The sequence below is a fragment of the Heptranchias perlo genome, chromosome 14 (genome assembly GCF_035084215.1).
Source record: "Heptranchias perlo isolate sHepPer1 chromosome 14, sHepPer1.hap1, whole genome shotgun sequence".
NCBI classification, from domain to species: domain Eukaryota; kingdom Metazoa; phylum Chordata; class Chondrichthyes; order Hexanchiformes; family Hexanchidae; genus Heptranchias; species Heptranchias perlo.
The window spans coordinates 32,688,405-32,693,760 of record NC_090338.1 but is presented as its reverse complement, the minus strand read 5'-3'; positions in this window follow the sequence as shown (position 1 = coordinate 32,693,760).

Below are 5,356 nucleotides of genomic sequence, written 5' to 3'. Positions count from 1 at the left end.
AGTTGTGAAAGAAAACCACATATTGCAATAAAACTGCTTTTTATTCGAACAAATATTGGCAAACTGGCTTAAGCTAAAAAATTTCACTTGTGTAGTTATAATTGGTCAAATATAATCAATTTTAGGAAAACATACATAACTACTATGTTTGATTTCCATAAATTTTAAGTCTTTATTTTTTTTCTATTCAATAAAATAGCAATAAATGTAATTCAAACAAGTTTTTGTAAGACACACTATCTATTCAACAGATTTGCACTTGGTGATGCCGGGCATCACCATAACTCACTAAGCCAAGCTCACCCAAACTAACCAATCAGGATGTTTGAAACATTAAATAGGGTAGAAGAGCCCCAAAGGTGAAGAAGGGACGGATGGTTTTTGACCTCAGCCCAGGCCATAAAAAAATAATCAAAATAAAGAACTAGTCAAAATGCACAGACTATAATATGAATAAATAATCGTAGAATCATAGAATGATATAGCACAGAAGGAGGCCATTCACCCTATCGTGCCTGTGCTGGCTCTTTGAAAGAGCTATCCAATCTATCCCATTCCCCACTTTCCCCATAGCACTGCAAATTTTTCCCCTCCAAGTATTTATCCAATTCCCTTTTGAAAGTTATTATTGAATCTGTTTCCTCCACCCTTTCAGGCAGTGCATTCCAGATCATAACAAATCGCAGCGTAAAAAAAAATTCTCCTCATCTCACCTCTGGTTCTTATGCCAATTACCTTAAATCTGGGTCCTCTGGTTACCGACCCTTCTGCCACTGGAAAGAGTTTCTCCTTATTTACTCTATCAAAATCCTTCATGATTTTGAATAACTCTATTAAATCTCCCCTTAACCTTTTCAAGGATCCCATATACTTTTTTAACAGCCTTCTCAACTTGTGTCAGATGTGACTCAGTTGGTAGCACTCTTGCCCCTAAGTTAGAAGTTTGTGGGGCTCAAGTCTCACTCCAGAAGATTGAGCACAAAAGCTAGGCTGATACTCCAGTGCAGGGAATGTTGGAGGCGCTGTCTTTTGGAAGGGACATTAAACCGAGGCCCTGTCTGCCCTCTCAGGTGGATGTAAACGATCCCATGGCACTATTTAGAAGAAGAGCAGTGGAGTTAGCCCCGGAGTCCTGGCCAATACTTATCCCTCACCCAACATCACTAAAAACAGGTTATCCGGTCATTATCACATTGCTGTTTGTGGGAACTTGCTGTGCGCAAATTGGCTACTACGTTTCCTACATTACAACAGAGACTACACTGTAAAAATACTTCATTGGTTGTAAAGCGCTTTGGGATGTCCTGAGGTCATGAAAAGCACTATATAAATGAAAGTCTTTCCTTCTTTTTCTTTAAGGAGAACAACCCAGCTTCTCTAGTCTCTCCACGTAACTGAAGTCCCACATCCCTGGTACCATTCTAGTAAATCTCTTCTGCACCCTCTCTAAGGTCTTGACATCCTTCCTAAAGTGTGGTGCTGAAAATTGGACACAATACTTCAGCTGGGTCCTAACCAGTGATTTATAAATGTTTAGTATAATTCCCTTGATTTTGTACTCTATGCCTCTGTTTATAAAGCCAAGGATCCCATATGCTTTTTGAACAGCCTTCTCAACTTGTCCTGCCACCTTCAAAGATTTGTGTGTGTACACCCCCAGGTCTCTTTGTTTCTGCACCCCCTTTAAAATTGTACCATTGAGTTTATCTTCATTCTTCCTACCAAATGGAATCACTTCACACTTCTCTGTTAAATTGCATCTGCCATGTGTCTGCCCATTTCACCAGTCTGTCTATGTCCTCCTGAAGTCTGTTACCATCCTCCACATTGTTTACCACATTTCCGAGTTTTATGTCATCTGCAAACTTTGAAATTATGCCCTGTATACCCAAGGCCAGATCATTAATATATATCAAAAAGAGCAGTGGTTCTAATACCGACCCTGTGAGACACCACTTTATACTTCCCTCCAATCTGAAAAACTACCATTCACCACTACTCTGCTTTCTGTCTCTTAGCCAATTTCGTATCCTTGCTGCCACTGCCCCTTTAATTCCATGGGATTAATCAATTTTGTAAACAAGTCTATGAGGCCTCATTTACAGACCTCATTAGTTGGAGATTTTAGGAGGATTCGGATTTTGGACTCTCCTCAGCTTTGCCTTTAACAAATCCGTGCTTGCTGTCATTTTTTAACCCATATTTCTCTAAGTGACAATTAATTTTGTCTCGGATTATGATCTCCAAAAATTTCTCCACCACAGACATTAGGCTGACTGGTCTGTAGTTGTTGGGTTTATCCCTTTCCCCTTTTTTGAACAGGGGTGTAACATTTGCAATCCTCCAGTCCTCTGGCACCATTCCCACATCTAAGGACGATTAGAAGATTGTGACCAGAGCCTCTGCTATCTCCACGCTTACATCCCTCAGTAACCTAGGATGCATCCCATCCGGACCTGGTGACTTTTCTACTTTGAGCGCTGCCAACCTTTTAAGTATCTCCTTTTAATCTATTTTTATCCTATCCAATTTCTCTACTACCTCCACCTTTACTGTGACATTGGCAGCATCCTCTTCTTTAGTGAATACAGATGCAAAGCACTCATTTAGTACCTCAGACTTGCCCTCTGCCTCCATGCGTAGATCTCCTTTTTGGTCCCTAATCGGCCCCACCCTGCCTTGAGCTACCCTTTTACTATTTATATGTTTATAAAAGCCTTTTGGGTTCCCTTTTATGTTGTCCACTAATCTTTCTTATACACTTTCTTTGCCCCTCTTATTTCCTTTTTCAGTTCTCCTCTGTACTTTCTGTATTCAGCTTCGTTCTTTACTGTATCATGAGCCTGACATTTCTCATAAGCCTCCTTTTTCTGATTCATTTTAAACTCTATGGGCCCGATATTAGGAGGGAGGCAGGTTGGCAGCGGTGGTGGGGGGGGGGTCAACTGGGCGCGTGGGTAACGTTGCCAGTGAAATCGGTGGGTTTGGCACGCGATCATAAGTAAATTGAAGCCACTTAACGTGGATTCCGGGTTTTGTGCTGGAAAGCTGCGCAGCGGGCGGACTGCGCACCCGCATCATAGACTGTCAGTGGAGGAGCCCTATTTAAAGGGGCAGTCCTCCACTGACTGATGGTGCAGAAAATAGGCAAAATTACAGCATGGAGCAACCCAGGGGGAAGACTGCTCCCAGGTTTAATGATGCCCCACTCTAGGTCTTACTGGATGGGGTGAGGAGGAGGAGGAGGAGGAGGAGGGAGATCTTCCACCTGGCGGACGGGAGGAAGCGGCCTGCCTCTGCCACCATGAAGGCCTGGCTCAAGGTGGCAGAGGAGGTCACCAGCACCATCAATATATCACGCACCTGCATATATTGCAGGAGGCGCTTCAATGACCTAACCAGTACACTTACTCATTCCCCTACACTCTGTCTGCCACATCACCGCCCCCACCCCACATCTCCTTCTGCACTGCCAACACTACTCTATCACATCACTCCTCACACCCACTCAAAGCTCATCCTCACCTTACCTGCACTTACTCACCTCACCAATACTCATCCCACCACTACCACTCAACCCAATCCTCATACAACCTCATGGCTCTATCTCATACTCACCCTCTCATGCATCTCTTTCACTGTCAGCCTCACCCCACCTGCCACTACCTGTGCTGCAGCCACAGGGCATGCATCACATATGTGTAGTAGGAAGCGTAAGGCAAATGTGTCGTGAGCACGAAGGGGATGCACAAGGGTGTTTGAGGGTTTGTCATGGTTTTTTACTTATATTTGATTTCTGATCAACTCACATTACATATCATATTGTCACCACTACTGCCATGTCTTGGCCATTCTTGACTGGCTTGTGCAATAATGCCCTTTCATGAGGTTCTCCATGAACACCCTTGATGCCACCCAATGGGTTACCCTACAGTGGGTGTACGTGTAGTTGCACGACTACTTTGTGCTGGTGCCTGTTGCGCAGCACTGTGTTGTGTTGCTCCACCTGGCGGAGGTGGACAGCGTGCCTGGCGAGGCTGGTGATGTTGCTCGTCCACCAATGGAGTGATGAATGCAGCAATGGACCCCCCCCCCCCATCCTGACGGTGTGAGTGTGAGGGGGTCCACAAAGTAGGTAAATGTGTTTGTACAGCAGAGTTTAGGGTATGATTTAATAATTTGGAGTGTGGAGACAACGGTGTGGCAGACAAAACTTTGTCTGAGGTGACAGAGTGCCCTGCTGCAATGAATGAGGTATTCCACCCAACTGTCAAGGAATCCTCTGCATCTCCCAATGGCTGCTGACTGAAACACGTCTGCAACAACAGGGAGCGTTTCCCACAGCGTGGGAAACACGCTGAGGAGAGTCCAAAATCCGAATCCTCCTAAAATCTCCAACTAATGAGGTCTGTAAACGACCTCAAGTACCCAGATAATGATCTTAAGTGGGACCCCGGCGGCTTTGATTGCCGGTGGGAGTCCTACATGCGGGGGCTGCGCACACACCTATTCGTGTCATTGGGGAACCCGGAAGTGGGCGGGTTGGAGCCGGACCTCCGACCCGCTCCGGCAATCCCCAATTTTAGGAGCCCCCTTGCCACGAACGCACCCGCTCGGCCATCTGAAAATTGATCCCTATATCTTTAATCACCCAGGGAGCTCCAGCTTTGGATGCCCTTCCTTTCCCCCTCATGGGAATGTGTCTAGCCTGTACTGAACTATCTCCTCTTTAACGGCTACCCATTACTCATTTACTGCTTTACCTGCCAATCTTTGATTCCAATCCACCTGGGCAAGATCCCCTTTCAACTCATTGAAATTAACCCTCCTCCAGTTGAGTATTTCCAAAATCAGAAACCTTATTGTCCCAATAGATATGTACAGTGAACAGTTCAAGAAATAACCCTGTTTGGATAAGTAAATAATTCGGATAACTGTGTAGTAGTTCCAATGTTATACTTTATCATTACAGACTATTGAAAAACTAAACTGAAATTACAGGGGCTTGTGGGCAACTTGGGATTCTCTCTACCTTCGTGAGTCATTATGCACAAATATTTTGCATTTCATAACTGGATTATCAAACAGTTCTACAGGTTAAGTGGCTCGAGAAGTATGGAACAAGCTAATGGGCCAGAAATCACGCAGAGCGGTGAGGCAACTCTCACTGACATTCCCGTGAATTAAATTAACAAATTGGCTTACTGCAGGCTCTGTGGCATTGAATTACTTGAACTTGAACTTTAAAAAAATGTGCACTATCAACCCAGCCTCTGAGCAGCGTGAGTTGCCGTGTGGCTGGACAAGTCTGTGAGGAGAAGACACGCCCCCAAAATCTGTCAGGAAGAGAAGTCAC